Below are 22,262 nucleotides of genomic sequence, written 5' to 3'. Positions count from 1 at the left end.
TAACCCCTGTTCACCTAGCAGCAAGTAGGTACGGGATGTAAATCGAGGAGTTGTGACCTTGTTGTCCCAGTGTGTGGTGTGTGCCTGGTCTCAGGCCTATCCGAAGATCGGAAATAATGAGCTCTGAGCTCGCTCCGTAGGGTAACGTCTGGCTGTCTCGTCAGAGACTGCAGCAGATCACACACACACACACACACACACACACACACACACACACACACACACACACACACACACACACACACACACACACACACACACACACACACACACACACACCCGGTAGCTCAGTGGTTAGAGCGCTGGCTTCACAAGCCAGAGGACTGGGATTTGATTCCCCGGCTGGATGGAGATATTTGGGTGTGTGTCCTTTCACGTGTAGCCCCTGTTCACCTAGCAGTGAGTAGGTACGGGATGTAGATCGAGGAGTTGTGACCTTGTTGTCCCGGTGTGTGGTGTGTGCCTGGTCTCAGGCCTATCCAAAGATCGGAAATAATGAGCTCTGAGCTCGCTCTGTAGGGTAACGTCTGGCTGTCTCGTCAGAGACTGCAGCAGATCAAACACACACACACACACACACACACACACACACACACACACACACACACACACACACACACTTTCCACCTATACCTTTAGTCAATAATTTGTTTTAACTAATTTTATACGCTCTAGATACAGAAAAACGACAAAATATGCTTCGCCCTCAATAACTCGGTACTGTTTTGCAATTCTGAGCCAAACGTCAATGTTGATACCAACATTTCGACGACCACAAACATCAAGCACATTTATATTAACGATTAACATTGACTTAGCAACTCATTAATTCATTCAGGTGCAATTTCTTCACACTGGGGCCAAGATAGAGCTGTGTGTGTTAATTTGAGGCGATTCGGTTTTTTAAAACATCACCATTCCAGGATAAAGACCTTTTGTACACTTCAGGAACCTTCTCTTCTGAACTACCTCAGCTGACTACTCCTTACTGCCATTTTATTGTCTTGGTCTCTCTCTCTCTCTCTCTCTCTCTCTCTCTCTCTCTCTCTCTCTCTCTCTCTCTCTCTCTCTCTTCTTTATATTTGGTAGTTATTTTGTGGTTTGTTTTTTTATTTGTATTTCTAGTGATCTTTTTTTTTTTTATTTTCTCATGTTCTTGTGATGGTTTAGTGTTTTTCTGATTTTTTCTTGGTTTGTTTTCTTTGTTCTGAATTCTATGGGTATTTTTCTTTTTCTTTATTTTCATCTTGTGTTTTTGACATTTTTTCTTTTTATTTATGGTTCTCTTATTTTCTTTATTTTCCTAGCTATCTTTTTCCTTTACCTTTCTCTTTTCTCTTTCCTTGTTTTTTTCCTCTTTATTATTAGTTGTCCTCTCATTTTCTTGATTTTCCTAGCTATTTTATTTCCTTTATCTTTCTCTTTTTCATTTTCTGTCTTTTATCGTTTCCTTCCGTCCCTGTTCTTCTTTGTTCTCTCATTTTCTTGATTTTCCTAGCTATCTTTTTCTTTTTATCTTTCTCTTTCAGTTTGTTTTCAGTCTTTTTCTTTATCCTTTCCTTTCATCTTTGTTCTTCTTTGCTTTCATTTCCTTTATTTTCCTAGTTATCTTTTCCTTTATCTTTCTCTTTCAGTTCATGTTTTTGTCTTTCTTTCTTTATCCTTTCCTTCCGTCCTTGTTCTTCATTGCTTTCTTTCATTTTCTTGATTTTCCTAGCTATCTTTTCCTTTTCTTTTTCTTTTTCAGTTCGTTTTCTGTTTTTCTTTTTTTCCTTTCCTTCCATCCTTGTTCTTGCTCTTTCATTTCCTTTATTTTCCTAGCTATCTTTTCCTTTTATTTTTATCTTTGTTTTTCTGTATTTCTTTATCCTTTTCTTTTACCTTTCCTTCCATCCTTGTTCTTCTTTACTGTTTCTCTATCTTCATATTAAAAAAAAAGCTGCCTTGATAGATTTGAAAGTAGCTAAACAAATTTCATGCATTAGATATTTATATAATCTGCCAATTTAGATGTTAAAAATTAGCATATTCTACTGTTAAAAAGCTTATAGATATATGATAGATTTAACTTTTAATGTATTACAGAATTAGTGGTACACAATTTATTATGTGAAATCTTTATGAAAATGTGAAAAGTTTTAATGTATTAATTGAGAAACTTCATGTATTAAGTGTTAGGGGATGAGTGTGAGGGAAGATTACTGTGAAGAAAGAACCAGGTGTAAGGTGAAGGAAGTTTGCATTAATCAGGTGTGAAGTAATAAGTGAAGGAAGTTTACTGTAACCAGGTGTGAAGCAATAAAGAGAAGGAAGTTTACTGTAATCAAGTATGAGGTAATTAAGTCAAGTTAGGTGAAGAAAGAACCAGATATAAAGTAGTGCAGTTGAATTAGATGAAGAAAAAATACCAGGTGTAAAATTGTGAAGTAAGGTGAAGGAAGTTTAATGAATGTGAGCAGGTATGAGGTAATTAGGTTATTAGGTTAAATAAATCAAGAACTAAATATGAGGTAGTGAAGTTAGGTGAAAGGTGAAGAAGTTAACTATAAACAGATGAGGTAATAAAAGAAGTTAGGTGAAGGAAGAACCAAGTGAGATAGTGAAGTTAGGTGTAAGGTGAAGTGAGCAGGTATGAGAAGTTAGGTTAGATGAAAGTTTAGGTGAGAGAAGGTACCCAGATGTGAGGAAGTGAAGTTAGATAAGGTGAAGGAAGTTTATAAGCAGGGATAGTCATGTTTATTGGTCTTTTTTTCATATATTTTCTTGCCATTACTGTATATATGAAAAGTGAGGTAGAGGTTCCTTGGGTGATGATAGGTTAGGTTAGGTGAAGGAAGTTTTTGAGGAAATGAAGTTTATTATCAGGTACTGTCACCATTGTGCATTTTTTCTCTTGCGTTTGACTCGTACAGAAGAAAAAAAATACTAGATAGAAGTTTCTGGGGTGATGTTAGGTTAGGTGAAGGAAGTTTTTGAGGAAGGAAGTTTACAAGTACAGACTGTCACCATAATACGCATTTTTTCTCTTGCGTTTGACTGTTGCACAAGAAAAAAAAAATACCAGATGAAAGTTTTTGGGGTAATATTAAGTTAGATTAGGTGAAGGAAGTTTTTGAGGAAAGGAAGTTTATAAGCAGGGCCTGTCACCGTTATGCTCTTTTTTTCTCTTGCGTTTGATCCGTGCACAAGAAAAAAAGGTGCAAGGTAAAAGTTTGAGTGATATTAGGTTAGGTTAGGTGAAGAAACATTTTGAGCCAAGGAAGTTTATGAGTAGGACCAGTGACCATAATGCACCTTTTTTTTTTTTTTTTTTTTTTCTCCCATGTTTGACCAGTGCACAAGAAGAAAGAGGCAAAGTAGAGATTCCTGGGGTTGATAATTAAGTTCGGTTAGCTGAAGGAACATTTTGAGGAAAGGATGTTTATGAGTAGGGCCTGTTGCCTTAATATGCTTTATTTTCTTTTGCCCTTAACCAGTGTCCCTATACAAGAAACAAAAGGTGCAAGGTAGAGGTTCCTTAGGTGATATTAAGTAAGGTTAGAAGGAACATTTTAATTAAGAATAAGGCCTTTTTTTTTTTTCCACATATATCTTTGGTGAGTGCCCTTGTATAAAAAAAAGTGAGGTAAAAGTTCCATAGGGTGATATTGAGTTAGGTTAGATAAAGGATTGTTTTACGGAAAGAAAATTGGTTAGGTGAAGGAACATTTTAACCCTTCAGTACCGTGACGCATTTTCACGTTTATTCTGGTTACTATTTGGTGATTTCATACAGTTCCAGAACTTGTGTGGGGATTAAAATGGTGAAGACTGGTCATTAATCTTCTGACCTTCCAACTGTCAATAAAATAATATAATCATAGCCTAAACTCAAGGTAAAAAATCGTCCCAGTACTGAAAGAGTTGAGTAAAGGAAGTATCATACATAAGCAGAGCTCTATTTTTTTCCACACTTTTCTTTGGCCAGTGCTGGTCTTGTATTAAAAAGCAGGTACAAGTTAGAGATTCCTGGTGTGATATGTTGTTTGTTCCAGGTTAAGCAAGGATAGAAAGCACAGTGTAGAAGCCATTAAGACTCCCTCCACATGAAACCACTGCTGGCGACTGACGATAGCTATTGAAGGGGTTAATTACTAAGAGGACATGAATTTGGTTTAACATGGAGTGTATGGTTAACCCTGCCACTGAGGTAACCTGGTGGCGGCAAACAGGGGACGTCATATGGAAGGAGTCTTGACACTTCTACTGCTTTCTGTCTTGTGTTGCTGAGTTACTTTGCGTCCATTTCCGAGTAATCTAGCGCTGGATTTGATATTTTTGTATGCGTACTAATAGGAGGGTGGTGGAATGTCTGTTTGTGTGTGTTTTTATAAGCTATCAAAATGAAAACTGATAAAAAAATGAAGGTTAACAAGTGGACTCTGCTTTAATGAAATAGTGAAGTGAAAGGAGAAATTAATGTACTTATGCTTAATTTTGACTAATGTTAGTGTGATCTTTATTTCAACAATCTGTATCTTGTCTAAACATTTAAGATAGTTATAATCCTGCCTTGAAATTTTTAAGTCCTCATTGTTAGTATTAGTGGCAAAAGATGGGAGTTTATGAAGAGAAGTGTGTTGGCATGTTGAGGTGTTGTCCAATGTTGAGAGCTACCCAGATGTCATGTGTTGCCTATAACCTGATGAATGTGTCGTACCTGCTTCCCTAACCTAACCTAATCTAACCTAACGTGAATTTTTTACTTAGGGAATATGCATTAAGTCTTTTATGTATAGCTTACTCCATCAAATCTCTATTTCCTCCTAATCTAACCTAGTCTAATCTAACCTCACTTGAATTTTTACTTAGGGAACGTGTATTAAGTCAGTTACCCATTGCTTACTCCATCAAATCTCTTTATTTACTTCCCTAACCTAACCTAACCTAATCTAACTTAATCTAATATGTTCTGTTCTAATGTAACTTGAATTTTTACTTAGGGAATATGTGTTAAGTGTGTTACCCATTGCTTACTTCATCAAGCCTTTTTATTCTCTTCCCTAACCTAACTTAACCTAACTTAATGAAACCAAACCTCTTTACTTAACCTGATTATTTATTTATGTATTTTATTTATTTATTTATGTATTTTATTTAATTAATATTTTCTGCCTAGGGAACATGGATTAAGATTGTTGCCCATAACCTTCTTCAATATTTTCTCATTTTTTCTCTAACATTATTTATTTTATTTATTTATTTATTTATTTATTTTTTTGTACTTAGGGAACATGTATTGAGTTTGTTGCCTATACCTCATCAAATCTATTCTTTCCCTAATCTAACTTGACATTTCCCGAACTCAACCTACCTTTCCCTAACCTAATGATTTTTTTCCCCAACATAACTCCATCAAACCTTATTTTCCTTCCCTAACCTAATTCTTGGCTGAGAGATCATCTTACCTCATTCCCTAACTTAACCTTACCTTACCTTACCTTAACCCAATCCAACCCAACCCAACCAAATCCAGTCCAATCTAATCTAATCCAACCCAACTAAATTTTTAAATGGTAATTCTATAAAGGGAAAATTGTAACAGTAACTGCTGCTCTCCTAAGTGTTTAAGGTGTTTGGAGGCTGCTATTGAGCTTGTTTGCCTTATGGTGTGTGTGATGCTGAGCTGTAGGGAAGGATAAAGGGCTGAGAGGTGCATAAGATTCTTCATTGCTTGTTTACACTATTCATTGTCTTGTATTTACTGTATTCACCAAGAAAGTTTTAAGTCAAGGTTTTTCATTGTTTACGTACACTATTCATTATCTTTAAGAAATTCGTAAGCTAGAATTCATCATTGCTTATTTTACACTATTTACTATCTCAAATTTTGTATGTCATGTTAATTTTACCTATTTTTTCTCATTCTTTCTATTTTGCCTTTTTTTTTTTCCATCAAAACTCTTCAAGCTTGTTCTAGTTTTACTCTTTTCCTTGTCTTCCTCCATTATCTCTTACTTCTATTCCCAAACCATCATAAACCACATTCTAGTTTACCCACTGTCTGTTCTTCCACTGTGTTTTCCCCCAATTCTCTCCCTCTATCAATTCTTTCCCTCCCAAATAAACCACTTCAAGAATGTTAGACTACTGTAATAATGTCACTGCTTATTTGGGTGTAGTGGTGTGGTAAACTGGCTGCCTGTTGCTACTCCATTCTCTCGTGTTTTCTAGATGACAAGGAAACGGGGGAATGGAATCACGTGGGTTGAGTCTTCTGGTTGTGGCTACTGTAAGGGAAATGTATGTAGAGGGAGAGGAATTGTGTGGGAGATTGTAAAGGTTAAGTGGAGTGTACTTGCCCTATTCTGAAACACTTCTGTCACATTGCCACTTTTGATAGACTAGTTGAAGTGGTGCTGGTTTTTTAGCTTGTGAGTTTCTAGTGACAGATTAATGAGCTTTCTGCATTATGAACAGGAGAAACTTTGAGAACCTGGCTAATTGTGTGGCCTTGGAAAATGGTAAAGGTGAGAGAGCAAAGTGTTTTAAGGATGTTTTTATGGTTATAATAAGACTAATGGTATTTCTGCATTATGAACAAGGGAAATGGTCTTAAAAACTTGACTGATCATCTCTGTGGCCTTGAAAAACAGTCATGCTGAGAGAACAGAGCAAAGTGTTCCAGAATATGGCCATTGGCACTAATGAAACGCTTCCCTCTCTCACTGTGGCCATTTTCAAAGACTACAGAGTTCTAAAGCTGGGTTCTAGAGTATTTGTCCTTTTGATAATGTAGAAAACTTAACATGTCACTGGAATTACAGATACATCCTTAAAAACCTGTCACTTCAAATAGACTCCTTTGAAAATAATGAAGGTGCAGTGTGGAAGTGTTTCAGAATATGGGCCATTGATTGGTGATGATTGTGTTGTGTACTTTGATGAAGCTTTGCCATATGTAAATTATAGACTAAGAACGATTCAGTCATTTAGCATTTTCATCATGGACCTTCCCTCAGTGTGGCCAGCATGCCTGACAAACATTGGTGGCACAGTAATGTTTTTAGAAGCACTGACTCTCCACAAAATCAAGTAGAAAGAATAGTGTGAAAGTTATTGGGTGTATTTTCCTACCGTTGGTCACATGAAAGTGTTAATGTACACGTGTAACTTTAAGGTATACAGTGTTGTGTACTATTTTTGTACTGTAATTCCTGGTTCTTGTGTTTGTCCAACGCTAAACAACGCTAAACAAAGCCTGTCTGCCACTCACTACTTGCTGTGACTGAGTGGCAGGCAGTGGTGCAGTGATGCCTCAAGTCTCTCAAAGTTGTGTTCGCTGCATGAATGGAGATACAAGATTCTCATTAAAATGTGAACTAAAATGAAATTTCTGTCTTTTACAACTCTTGGAATTTTGATACACTGGTCAAATGGTATTGGGTAGACTTGCAATGTAGCCTAAGCAGTGTTGACCAGTGTTGCCTTTAGGACATTAAACCTTTCACATCCTGAACTCACTGTTGTGTTAGCTGTAATGGGTTTAGTTTGAACATTACAGATGTTCAGAAAGACAGACACACTGCATAGAGATGAAGTTGTGCTTAAAGGTGGGCTGAGTATACACTGATGGGAGGACGACAGCAGAATGTGTACGTATACCAGTTTACCTGTCTCTAGTTGCTCGTTTATCTTCTGTTTTTCTCCATCTAGTTTTGCTGTTTTATCCGTTTCAAGTACTGAAATATTGTGAATTTTTATTTACGTTGCTTTCATCTTCCAATTCTTGTTATCTAACCTTGATTTGCTATTTTGTAGTCTTATCTTTTTATCTGCATCATTTAAACATAACATTGATGTTAAATTTTCATCTTAGTTATCAATAGTTATCAGTCGGTTATCTCAAAAATTCTTGTTTGTTGTTAAATACAATCGGTATAGCTACCATACTTTAGTGGTGAAGATAGATGCCATCCTTGCATCTGTTTAGTGCCTTGTGGTGTTTGCAGATTGACTGGCAGCAGCTGAAACAAGGTCAACCAGCTGTTCCTTCACTGGCAAGCTGAATGTGAATGTGGCAGACTGGAAGAGAACATTGAGACTCCATACATGGTAAGCTGGAGGCACAGTGCATGTCTTGTGAGAATGTTATGTAAGTGGATTTGTGAAGCAGGAAGATTGAGAGGACAAGCCACTGGGATGCAAGGAATACATTGTTTCTGAAGGTGAATATCTGTGTATTGCCTGTGAGTCATCTAGTTTAATCCCTATTTTTGAAAGCAGCAGCAATTTCTGTTATCAGTTGTTGGGAAAAGGTGCACCAAGGCAGTCAAAGGGTTAGTGAATATAAGCATCCAAAAAAAAAAAAAGACAAATTGCTTAAAAAATGTTTATTTATTACTAGATTATATTGTAAAGTAATGGTTTTAACTTTGGATTCACTGTTTATATTCTGATGCAGTACATGAAACTCTTCCATCCTGGGGAGTGGCAGGACGTCCCGGGGAACTCTGGGGTCATAACATGCACAGAGTGGCTCCTCTTGTCTTCCCTGTAGCATAGTGGATGGCATGGCAGCTTTGTTCGTGAAGTAAATATTTTCTCCCACTTGTTAGATCCCACACCGGTGCTGGATGAGTCAACACTGCCTTGAAATTAAAGTTTTGTTTTGGCACTAAAATAGACTTTCACTGCAGCATTCCCAGATAAAGTTTTCCTTTTGCTTGTCATATCATTCACAATAATTTCTTGACCCAAATCCCAACTTAAACACCAATTGTAAGAAAGAATAGATTCCAGCATTTTGCAGATAAAACAAGACTTCCATTTTACTAATCTAACAGTTGTTCACAAACATAACTTGAACACTAATTGTAATAAAAGAAATGAGTGAACAGCACTGGTGAGGGAACAAGCTAAGGGAAGGAGCAAGTCTGTCTACCACAACTGACTGACTGACTGACTGACAGGAAAGCAAAGGGAACACACTAGAGGGACTGCAGTGTTGTGTTGTGACTTTAAGTACTTACAGACCACACCACCCTGCACAAACAATACAATCCCACCAGTTGAAGTAAACTAAACCTCTCCACAGAACATAAAAATGTGTCCCAGTACTGAAGGGATTAAGGTACCAGTGTTAATTTTAAATGAGTGTGTGTGTTTGTAGGTATGTATGTGTGTGTGTAGGTATGTGTGTGTGTGTTAGGTTCTATGTGTCACTTTAAACCTCCTTACTCTTACTCATTCCTATCATTAACTTTTCAGACTGGCCAGCACTTTACTCAAGCTCTCCCTGCCTCCTTTTATAAACACACTGAACCAAGAAGCCATTGAAGTTTGTGTGGACTGAAGGAGAAACAGGAAGTGGTACACTTTGACAGGAGTTAAGGACAAGAAGCCACAGACCAGCCTTGTTTGGTGGTGATCCTATGGACTTCCATGAATCCTGGAGAGGAACACACACGAGGAGAAAACAGAAGACACATGACACGACACACGAGGAGAAGAGAGAAGAGAAGAAGACACGACACACGAGGAGAAGACACGACACACGAGGAGAAGACACGACACACGAGGAGAAGAGAGAAGAGGAGAAGAGCACACGAGGAGAAGACACGACACACGAGAAGAAGAGCACATGAGGAGAAGACACGACACACGAGGAGAAGAGCACACGAGGAGAAGACACGACACACGAGGAGAAGAGCACACGAGGAGAAGAGAGAAGACGACACGACACAAGAGGAGAAGAGAGAAGACGACACGACACAAGAGGAGAAGAGAGAAGACGACACGACACAAGAGGAGAAGAGAGAAGACGACACGACACAAGAGGAGAAGAGAGGAGAAGACACGACACAAGAGGAGAAGAGAGGAGAAGACACGACACAAGAGGAGAAGAGAGAGAAGACACGACACAAGAGGAGAAGAGAGGAGAAGACACGACACAAGAGGAGAAGAGAGAAGACACGACACAAGAGGAGAAGAGAGGAGAAGACACGACACAAGAGGAGAAGAGAGGAGAAGACACAACACAAGAGGAGAAGAGAGGAGAAGACACGACACAAGAGGAGAAGAGAGGAGAAGACACGACACAAGAGGAGAAGAGAGGAGAAGACACGACACAAGAGGAGAAGACACGACACAAGAGGAGAAGACACGACACAAGAGGAGAAGACACGACGACACAAGAGGAGAAGACACGACGACACAAGAGGAGAAGACACGACGACACAAGAGGAGAAGACACGACGACACAAGAGGAGAAGACACGACGACACAAGAGGAGAAGACACGACGACACAAGAGGAGAAGACACGACACAAGAGGAGAAGACACACGACACAAGAGGAGAAGACACGACGACACAAGAGGAGAAGACACGACGACACAAGAGGAGAAGACACGACGACACAAGAGGAGAAGACACGACGACACAAGAGGAGAAGACACGACGACACAAGAGGAGAAGACACGACGACACAAGAGGAGAAGAGAAGAGAGACAAGAGAAGGAAGACACGACGACACAAGAGGAGAAGAGAAGAGAGACAAGAGAAGGAAGACACGGCGACACAAGAGGAGAAGAGAAGAGAGACAAGAGAAGGAAGACACGACGACACAAGAGGAGAAGAGAAGAGAGACAAGAGAAGGAAGACACGACGACACAAGAGGAGAAGAGAAGAGAGACAAGAGAAGGAAGACACGGCGACACAAGAGGAGAAGAGAAGAGAGACAAGAGAAGGAAGACACGACGACACAAGAGGAGAAGAGAAGAGAGACAAGAGAAGGAAGACACGACGACACAAGAGGAGAAGAGAAGAGAGACAAGAGAAGGAAGACACGACGACACAAGAGGAGAAGAGAAGAGAGACAAGAGAAGGAAGACACGGCGACACAAGAGGAGAAGAGAAGAGAGACAAGAGAAGGAAGACACGACGACACAAGAGGAGAAGAGAAGAGAGACAAGAGAAGGAAGACACACGACACAAGAGGAGAAGAGAAGAGAGACAAGAGAAGGAAGACACGACGACACAAGAGGAGAAGAGAAGAGAGACAAGAGAAGGAAGACACGACACAAGAGGAGAAGAGAAGAGAGACAAGAGAAGGAAGACACGACGACACAAGAGGAGAGAGGAGAAAAGAGAGAGAAGGTACATGAGGAGGAGAGTAAACACATGTACATATATGGTAGAGGAGACTGTTCCTCCTCCATTTTCTTAATGCTTCTCTTCCCTCAGATGTGTCCACTCAAATTTACAAAGGTACCCCCACACCAAGAAGCCACACCCTTTCTCCTGTCCAGTTCTGCCCCTTTTCATTTACTGGCTTCAATGGCGGCTGTTAATGAAGGAAGTACATCAAAACAAGACCAAGATTATTTGTGCTCCAAGATGAAAAAAAAAAAAGCCTCATTTACTTCTATGACAGTAACACGAGTTATTAATCTTTGAGGTCTCTCTCTGATATGTTTGCTTCATCAACAGCCCGGGTCAGGTGAAAGGAGGCGGAGTCTTGGCAGCAGAGAAGGTGTGGCTTCCTGATGCAAGTTATAGATTCAAGTACAATATTTTATTACCTTCATAATTTGAGTGGACAAGAGGGAGTTTGGCTTTCTGGTAAAAAATTTACCTTCATAAATGGAGTAACTATTCATGAAAATTAAATACAGCTGTACGTTAAATGTAATAAATAGACCAATAAATGTTTTAAATTCATATCCAGCAAGTTGCTTACATGCTACTATCACCTACCTGGCAATCTTGATTTCTCAAAACTTGGCGAAGATTGACAAGACTGACTGTTATAAGTAAGTCTTACTGTTAATAATTATTTTAATTTTTACCAAGTTTGAATGAAGTAAGTTATTATAATAAGCAAGACTTGTAAATCTTCGCCAAGTGGCGATCTCTTTTTTTCTAGTTCTATGCCTCTTTTTTTTCATTTTTTTTCAGTTTTTTATATTTCCTGTTCCTTGTTTTTTCCCATTCCTCTCTTTTCATACCAGTCTCTATCCCTTTTGTCACCTGAATTCTTCTCTCTGTCTTTCCTTTACCAATCCTTTCTTCCTCATTTGGATAGTCATATGAAAGTGAGATTATTTTGATTTTTACCAAGTTTGAAGTAAGAGTTATATTATAATCTCACTTTTATATGACTATCCAAATGAGGAGAAAGGATTGGTAAAGGAAAGACAGAGAGAATTCAGGTGACAAAAGGGATAGAGACTGGTATGAAAAGAGAGGAATGGGAAAAAACAAGGAACAGGAAATATAAAAAACTGAAAAAGAAAATGTAGAAAAAAGGAGATCGCCACAGAAAAAAAAAAGCACTAACGAAACAAAACAAACCGAAATACACACAAACCTCACTCCTCTCTTGGAACGGTGGACTCCTCTTCCTCATCCCCACTGTCTCTACCTCGGTCACTCTCCACAAACTGTAGGATGACTTGCATAAGCAGCTCTGGCAGTTGGTGAGGCCGGCACCTTCTCCATTATCCTGTTCAAGATCTCCGAGTGCTGCACCACATAATTCTTAAAAACGTTGATCAGGAAAAACGTTGATCAGGGGTAGCGTGACACCAAGGTACTGAATCTGTTTGTCTGCAAGAGTGAGGGGGTCTGTTAGTGTTTGAGTGTGTGGCAGTGTTCGGTTAGGTTAAAGTAGCAAGTGTGTGTGGAAGTATAAAATTTCAAACACGTATAAATTGAGAAATCCCTGCGCTGTCTTGTTAATCTCACTATAACTATTCCTGTCCAGAGACAAAACAGAGAAAAAGGAATATATAATTTGATACAAGTATTGGTCACTTCAACATTACCAAAGAAACATCACAAAAAAACAAACAAAAGCGTTTACATCACTACCAGGATGCATTTTCATATTCATTCTGGTTATTATTTGGCAATTTATAAAGCTTCAGAAACTTATGTGGAGGATTACAATAGTGAAGACTCTGGCCAGTAATCTTCTGCCCTCATAGACCCTTTCTAATGTAAATACAATCATCTAATCACACCAAAAATTCATAATAAAGATGCATTCCAGCACTGAAGGGGTTAAATTCACTACTTACAATACAACTTTCACCCCAGCACCATTTCCATATTGTTCATGTAAATGTTTCCTTTCCACTTGATTAACACTTCTCTTGTCTGAACTGAAGGCTCAAACATGCTCAAGAGTCTGTTTCATTAGTCGTTTTCATAATTGTAAGTCAAGTAACAGGAAAAGTAGAGGAACAGTCCTATACTTTTCTCTTCCTTCCTTTCATTCCTCAACTTTTTAGCCTACAGTTTTTTTTCATAATTGCTTTTGTTAACATTAAAAAGTATGCAAACAATGAAACTGCATGAGGCAACTTGCTACAATTGCTTAGTTTCTCTCATCCTATTGGGTTCCGAACATTATCGCAGCTACAGAATGACTCGCTAAACCCACATAATGCAACACAAACCACCCATCATGCAACACAGAAATCCAAACTCTTTCTGAGGGAAGCAATAGAAGGGACACAAACACATCACTGGCATCCCTACAAGCCTCACACCAGCTGAACCATACCAGATGCAAGAAACACAACCATTCATCCCTTTCTCTGGTACACTCTGGAACTCCCTTCTTGCTTCTGTATCTCCTTGCAGTTTACCAGAATGAATAAAAACACAATTTTCACACCTTTTCTCCTTTCATCACTATACTGTCCACCTCTCTAATGTGTTAACCAGTACTCTCAATCATTCACCACTTCTCTGGTACACTCTGGAACTCTCTGCCTCCTGTATTTCCTCCTTCCTTCCTATGTCCACCTCTCTAATGCAACAGTAAACCAATGCTCTCAACCATTCACACTTTCTCTGGTACACTCTGGAACTCCCTGTCTGCTTCTGTATCTCCAACTAACTATGACTTGACTTCATTTAAGAGGAAGGTTTCAAGAAATTTATCCCTTTTGGTTAACTTTATCACAAACCTGTAAGGGAATTGGCTACTAAGTGGGCCTTTTTTACATTTTTTGTTGTCCTTGCCCAGATTTTCCCCTCTTACATAAAAAGGGGAAAAGAAGAAAAAGGAGGAGAGGAGAGGAGAGGAGGAGGAGGAGAGAGAAATTCTTCATTCCAAGCTAAACAAAACAAACAACAGGACGCTGCCATTCAGAAGACTCACCTGCGACATTAGGCAATTCCACACAGGGACTTGTGAAGCCGACCCATGGCCACCACCACTCTGCGGGAGGTTGGCAACAAAGGTTTGGGTCGTGGGTGCTGTGACCTGCGCATGGATGGTGGCTGTGGGCGCTGTGACCTTCTTGTACGCTATGGTGGTGATGGTGGTGGTGGTTGGAATTGACGCAACTTGAGGGTTCTCCGTACAGGTTGTGGTGGTGGTAGAGGCTCCCTGGGTGCCACACCTGCTGGAGTGTCATTAGGAGGCTGAACGGGGTTGGTCCTCCTGTGCTCGGATGCCAGTTGGTTTCATTTAGTGCTTTAGTGTGCTGATGAGACAGTAATTTAATTTAGTGTTTTACTGAGCTGATAAGACATTTAAGGTAATTCATGTAGTGTTTTGCTGTGCTGGTAAGACAAGGTATCTATAGTCCTGCTCGTCTAAAAATGTGGATTGGGTGCGGCCCCCATGGGAAATAGCGGGAGTACAGCGTTGCCATATCTTTAATCCCTCGTTGGCTACCCCCCCTCTCCTTCTTCCTCCCCTCTCTTTCTTCCTGCCTCTCTCTTACCCCTCTCTCTTCGTGACCTCTTTCTCTCTCTCTCGTTTATTCAACCTGAATTATGTTATTATAATAGATAAATTCAACCTGATTTATATATTATGCAACAATACACAAGCTGTGATAATGTACGATGAATTTTATTATATTCTTTATGATTATACGTACTGTATAAATATATTTGACCGACTTTATTTCCACACCACCTGAGAGGTAAAAGTCATGGCGCGTTTTTTTTTAAGAGGTATCCCCAGTAAGCCTATTCCTCTGTCTTCACAGCATCTTCGATAAGTTAGGATGAATCCTCGTCATCAGAAGGTGTGAATGTAATGATGAGAGTGTCAATGTAGCCGTCAACCACGACATCTCTCGCTGTATCTTCTGTCTGTAATTTTTCAGCATGTATTACAGCATCTCTCCAGTTCTCCTTTGTGATGGACTCCTCAATGAGTGGCTTGAGAGAGGCAAGCTTGAAAGTATTTCTTTTTGCCACATAGTCCTTAACTTAACCCGAAATCAGCTCAATGGGGTTATATTGGCAGTGGTAAGGGGGGAGTCGCACAACTTTATGGCCATTATCTGAAGCCATCTAGTTGACAACGTAATTGGTGTCGGTAGATGAGACGTGTTGGCTGACAAGGTGCACAAGGTTGGTCTTGAGGATAACTTCTGGCACCGCTATGCCTTTCTCTTCCAGCCACTGTCTTATTGTAGCTTTGTTGTCAGCAGCTGTTGGTGGCTTGTGAATTTTTCTTGAATGATAGGGTGCATTATCCATCACAATTATTGACGCCGGAGGAATATTGGGTAGCAGTTGGTTTGTGAACCATTTTTCTAATGTCTCTGCATTTAACTGATCATGGTAATCTCCTGTGTTTTTTGCTTGGAACACAAGGGCGGCTCCGGGAACAAATCCTTCCTTTGATCCAGCGTGCAGAATGATCAAACAACTTCCCTTCCCGGTCGGCACCCTCACTCCTGTAGCCTATCCTGCATTTTCAGTTACCCAACATTTGGAAACCATGTAGTTTTGGTTTACCCAAGTCTCATCCAAATATATGATGTGCTTGTCTGCCAAGTGTTTCCTCATTTCTCGTAGGAACCTGTCTCGTGCATATTCCACATCATTCCTTTCCAAAAGGAATTTCTGGCCATTATGTTTCGCAAAGCAAAATCCAATCCTTTTCAATACTCTTCTCAGTGTTTCACAGCTGCCAGGATATCCTATGCCCTCCTTCACTTCAAGAATTTTCTCCAGTGTGGGGATTTCCTTCCTCTCATAGAAGCGTAATACTGTTCTGTGAAGTACACCTTCATTGAAGTTGTCAAAGAAGTCTTCTGCGATGGGCTTTGATCGTTGTCGTTTCTTGGGTGACGTAAACTTCGGTGCGTGATTCTCTGCATTTTCCCTTCCTTCTCTCTTAATAGTCTCCACTGTTCTTTCGCTGACGCGAGCTGCTGAAGCTGTGCGGCGATTGACTTGTGTGATGGGTTCAAGAATGCTTCCATTCTGCTTCTCCTTTTGAAAATATTCGCGGACGTTGAAGATAACTTCATTTGCTTGGCTGTGCAGATTCTGGGAGCGCATTGGATGAGCTGCCATATCGAGCGTGTCTGGTCGCCGAGTGACCCCTGTCCACCTGACCTCCTTAACGTAGCGGGCGTGTCTGGTGTTGCTGCCATAGAGATTTGAATGTTTTTTTTCTGTTGGTTATGGTAACTTATTTTCAAGTAGATTCCTTCACAATATACCTGTGAAACTATTTACTGATTCCAAAAAGTAAGGAAAGCTTGTAGTAAGTATACATATATATTTTGCCTGGTCAAGGACGCCAGCCGACCTCTTATCACCTACCTTGGGATGGGTGAGTGGCGCGCGACTGGTGCTGCTGCCATGAACACTTTAATGTATTTTTTTCTTACTTATGTCAGCTTATTCTAACATAGATTCCTTCACGTTGTAATCTAAATAAAACTGTACGACTATTTACGCACCCCAAAAAGTAAAGGAAACTTGTAATAAGTATATATATATATATATATATATATATATATATATATATATATATATATATATATATATATATATATATATATATTGCCTGGTCAAGGACACCAGCTGACCTCCCATCACCTGTATGGATGGCGGGCGTGATTGTTGTTATTGCCGTGAGGATTTGAATGTAGTTTTTTTTCTTACTTATGTCAGCTTATTTTAAAGTACTTTCCTTCACGATGTAATCTAATTATAACTACCGAACTATTTACCCATCCCAAACCGCAAGGAAACCTCTTTATAAGTATATTATTTTTTTTTTAACAACACTGTAAAATATGTATGCCACATTTCTTGCCAGGCTTATGAATATATTATCAATAATACGTGTTCTCTCATACGTTGTAATACTAAGGTTAAATGCGTATGTATATTTGCTAACCATATTTGCTAAGTTTTACTAATATTAGAACTCTGGTGCATAGCTGGCTATGAGACATGCGGTACCACTGTACAGCGGGAATTCCCCAACACAGCCGCACCCAATCCACATTGTTAGACGAGTTATAGTGTAGTAAGTAAGTAAGAAGTTTGAGATTGTATAGAGTAATGAGGTGATGTTGATGTGATTGTAGAGTTCTGTTCTTTGTTTTGTATTTCGATTATGCTAACTGGTTTTTTACTTTCCATGCGACTGTAGCACAGATTTTGCAGTGAAGTAAAGAGAACAAAGTGTTAATTTGTTACAAGAATGCCTCATTATATCACAAAACCTCAAGACATCTAATGCATCAATAAGACAAGTTTGACATTTTGTGATGTAATGAGGCATTATGTTAACAAATTATCTTATTCTTCTTTTTACTTAATTGCAAAACTTGTGCTAGTCATATGGAAGGTAAAAAAAAGTTGGCAAAATAAAAGTACACATCAAAGAGGATTAATTGAACAGAACACTACAATCATGGCTGACTGACACACAAGCTAACAGTTCCACAACTCAACACATGACACAAAGCACACACGTCACCAGGCTATGCACACCAACACACCTCTTGAGCCTCTCGGAGCGACGCACTGCCACAGAGTTGTTACTGACGATCCACTGCTGCAAAACTTGGATTGTGCTGCATCAAGCCATGTCGAAAGTCTGCAGAACAATGCCTCAGGTTAAAGCTTTCTTCACATTAGCAAGTTTCACAGTACTTTTCAATGGGAAAATTCATAATTATATACAATTATATACAGTTACTTATAAAATAAGAAACATCCACAGTATTCTCCAACATTTGGGCAACTCATAAATACTTGCAATATCATCACAAGTACTTTTCATATTTAGGAAGATACACAATTACTATAAAAATCAGAATCATCTATGTATAAGTAATGTTTCTCTCTGAGGTTTCTGTGCAACACCCACAAAGTACCTGCTGTGTGGATGGTTTGACTAGAATGGCTGACCCACTCCTCGCCGGGGGCCTCCTGGGAGCAGATGGCGCTCTCCAGCTGCATAGCGGACTGGTAGGGTGGCAAAAGTATATATGCTGTTCCATCTTCCACTGGTCCATGACTCAGGAACCACCATCACTTCCTAGGAGCGGCAGAGTTCCACCACCAGAAACATCGCTCCTGCAGACACAATAAAGGCTTGAGGTCACCACTGTCAACACAACAACACTAGGGTTAACTCTGAACTTCCTGCCTGCTCCTGTATTTCCATTTGTGACCTTAACTTGTTTAAGAGGGAGGTTTCAAGACATCTGTCCCATTCTTTTGGCTTAGCTATTCCAGTTAGGTTAGGTAAGGTAAGATAAGGTGAGACTAGACAGGACAAGGAGACAAGACAAGATGAGATGCGATAAGGTAAGGTTTAGATTAGATAAGATTAGATTACATTAGGTTATGTTTAGGTTAACATTAAACAACAAATTAATCTTTCTGGTAATTTGTGGTCTGTTTTGTAATGATTTGCTTCATTTCACCGCAGGATCATGTTTTTGGAAGGGACAGGCTGGGGGAGGGGAATAAAAGTATTAATTTGATAGGAAATGATGTGCAGAATAACCAAAAACACAAATAGAAAACAAACAGAAAAAACAGTTTTGTCCTGAAGTGAGAATATGGTGTAAAATTATCAATTTATCCACCCTGTAACCCTCACACTACAATGAACCCAGAAATAACTAGGAAAATAGGTACAAATAATGGGTAACAAGTGGGAGAGTGAGTAGGGAGCAGGTCTAGCAAGAATCTCCCTGGTAGACAAATGTACATACACTATCAACCATTACATTCCACTAATACATTACATACCACTAATCAATTACCTTCATTATCAACTATTACTATTATCAACCATTACATACCATTTCTCCATCACATACGTCACTATCAACCACTAATCCATTACATACACTAATAAACCATTACATACACTAATAAACCATTACATACCATTATCAACCATTACATGCGACTAATCCATTACATACCATTATCAATCATTACATACACTAACCATTACATACCACTAATCCATTACATACACTAACCATTACATACCACTAATCCATTTCCATTATCAACCATTACATACACTATTAACCATTACATACTACTAATCTATTACATACACTACTATACTTATGCCAATATCAACCACTGATCCATTACATACACTATTAACCATGAAATACATTATCAACCATTATATACCACTAAACCATTACATATATTATTAACCATTACATACTACTCAAATGCATTATATACACTATCAAATTCACCACTAGTCCATTACAAAAACACTTAAATTTCCTCAGCATTATTTTACTTTAACCTTCTGAGTAATAGGACATTTTTTTTTTTACCGAGTTTGGGGTATGATTAGAAGATTTCATTTACATTAGGAAGGATCTATGGAGGTCAAAGGTTAATGTACAAAGTCTTCACTATTCTAATCCCCACATAAGTTTCTGAAGCTGTATAAAATTGCGGAATAATAGGCAGAATATGAAAACACATACCAGTAGTGAAGGGATTAACATGAATAGTAAGTTAATTGGCTTTTGTTACCCTTCTCGTCGTAAAAACCTGAATTATTGTTCTGATTTATTTGAACCCATGCATACCTGTCGCAAATTGTTCTTTATTAACTTTTTTTTTTTTAAGATTAAACGCACAGTTATGTCAATGGCGGAGGGCGACACACCACATGAGATGGATGGACAAGAGGGTACTGAGGAACACGAGAGAGAGAGAGAGAGAGAGAGAGAGAGATGCTTAGCTGCAAAAAAGAAAGTGTATATTTATTCAAAACAGATTAAAACCTAACAAAAAAAGAAAAGAAAATTGATTCGCTTTGCCGCAAAATAGTGTTTACGGAAGAGCCGGAACGGGGGACGGGGATGAAATAAACGGGCTTGGGACGGGAACGACGGGCATATTAAATCAAAACGAGTCGAAATGTACCAGAAAAAAAAAAAACATCTAGAAGTGAGCTGTTCATGTTACTGTAAAAATTCACCCTTTTGTCACTATCAACCATTAATCCATTACATATACTATAACCATTACAAACCATCAATCCATTACATACATTATCAAACATTACGTACCATTAACCCATTACATACTATCAATCCATTACACACTCCCATACTTACGTTGTTAGTGGCGCAGGTGACACACAGGTAGATACACCAAGACACCCTCACCCTCACACCAGCCTGTCAGTGTGTCGTGTCAGTGCCGGAACAGTAAGAAGCTTGCCTCACTATCACCATCAACACCTCACGTTGCTGATGGTGATGATGCTGAGTAAGAAAAGGAGAAAATATGAAAAAAAAAAAAATGGTGATGAAAGAAAGGGAGAAAATTGATAAAAGTTGATTGTTAAAAAAATTATGAAGTTGGTAGTTGATAGTGAAAGGAAAGGAGGATATGGGAAAACAGTTGAGTGAAAGCAAAGGAGGATAGAGGAAAATGCTGATAACGAAAAAAAAAAGGGAAAAATAGGAGAAATATAGCTAAAACAACTAACAGTCGATACAAAAAGAAAAGGAAAAAAATAGGACAAATGATAATGAAAAAAAGGAAAATATAGATAAAAGTTCATTGTGAGAAAAAGAGAAAATATATAAACCTACAACGAAAGTGAGGAAACCACATCAGGGGGAGGGGCGTTGCAAAGGCTAACCTCCGACTCTACAATTTACATGGGTCTGTTGGGGGTCTACTAGGGGTCTTGAGATCAGCTGGGGCATATGTGGCGGTTGACTCAAAGTTGCAGTTGCTACCGTTACTACCACTAATAATCCATACGATCTAATTTCATTGATATCTTTCTCTTTTTTTTTTCTAGATATTCCTTATTTTCTTACCACCACCAGTCACCTCAATGCACCAACAAGGAGAGGTAGGTTTGCCACGTACTGAGCGGCATGTGAATCAACGCACTATAAATCTCTCTATTAACCTTTTCTTACTCGTCTCCATCTCTACTAGGGTCAGTATATACCCAACACATGCTTAGGACACCCTGCACCGCTGCTGAACACTCAAAACAACTAAAATGCACACTAGAATACACTTACAGCACCTAACATTGCAAAGAATGGCAAGACTGTAAGGGAGACCACTAAATATAAAGGATTTTTCCTTCAACACACCACAACACTTGAAAAGCACACAAAACATCACACAACACAGTCAAGATACGTAAAAATACAACTTAAATATCTAATGCACACTAAACAATCTCAAATGTTTCATAAAAGACATTCTATATATACCCAGCACACTCAAAACACCATGCAACACTGGTAAACACACTCAAAACACCCTGTAACACTGCTAAACACACTCAAGACACCCTGCAACACCTAAACACACTCAATACACCCTGCAACACTACTAAACACACTCAAAATCAAATCCCCTTGCAACGCTGCTAAACACACTTAAAACACCCTGCAATACTGCTAAACACACTTAAAACATCCAAAATACTCACAAAAGACACTTCTAGCACTCAATATTTACCCAAAACACCTTAAAACCTTACTAAAACAGATCGAAAACACCTCTAAAAACCCAAAATATGTCCCCGAAAACACTGACACCACCAAATAGTAGAGAGAATGTAAGTAAAGCAAGAGAATGGAAGGATAACAGGGGACACTAGTGGCTAAATTCTGTAGCTATTACCCGCTGCCTTCTCCACTTCACTTTTTCTTAGTTCTTCCTCTTCCTCCTCCGTTTCTCATTTTTTACACTTCTTACTACCACTATCTACATACGTGAGCTTAGAAACACATGGGAACGCGTGGGAAATTCTCTCAATTTAATCAAATATCGACGAAGAGACGCCAGAGCAAAGCCAGTTTCCCGCCCAAGACGGGGAAGACTCACCACCTCAGCCGTGAGCCAAAACACATTTGAACCGCCTGTCACCCAAATGCAGCCGCTGAGTTGCCAGTTATGCTCACTGATGCAACTTACCCGCGATGCAACTAGCCCCGCTCTCCCCTAAGCTACGCACCACTTC

General features: G+C 39.1%; 2 long non-coding RNA genes across 6 annotated transcripts; one reads left to right on the top strand and one right to left on the bottom strand.

The window, feature by feature from the left end:
• Positions 1-1,821: 1,821 nt before the first annotated feature.
• On the top strand, positions 1,822-9,480 carry LOC123508880. Of its 2 annotated transcripts, XR_006676023.1 has the most exons (3): positions 1,822-7,634; positions 7,992-8,094; positions 9,250-9,480. It is a non-coding gene; the product is annotated as an uncharacterized LOC123508880 (long non-coding RNA). The 2 variants fall into 2 exon arrangements; XR_006676022.1 differs by having other exon boundaries at positions 1,822-8,094.
• On the bottom strand, positions 8,113-21,815 carry LOC123508888. 4 transcript variants are annotated; one of them, XR_006676025.1, is made up of 6 exons: positions 20,380-21,815; positions 18,142-18,343; positions 17,764-17,861; positions 14,154-14,481; positions 12,351-12,589; positions 8,113-8,630 (listed from the first exon to the last, which is right to left on the bottom strand). It is a non-coding gene; the product is annotated as an uncharacterized LOC123508888 (long non-coding RNA). The 4 variants fall into 4 exon arrangements; XR_006676031.1 differs by having other exon boundaries at positions 14,154-14,438; XR_006676028.1 differs by having other exon boundaries at positions 14,154-14,400; positions 20,380-21,814.
• Positions 21,816-22,262: the final 447 nt, after the last annotated feature.

Source organism: Portunus trituberculatus, chromosome 3, assembly GCF_017591435.1.
Source record: "Portunus trituberculatus isolate SZX2019 chromosome 3, ASM1759143v1, whole genome shotgun sequence".
In the NCBI taxonomy this organism is placed as follows: domain Eukaryota; kingdom Metazoa; phylum Arthropoda; class Malacostraca; order Decapoda; family Portunidae; genus Portunus; species Portunus trituberculatus.
This window is presented reverse-complemented; position numbering and strand designations above follow the sequence as displayed.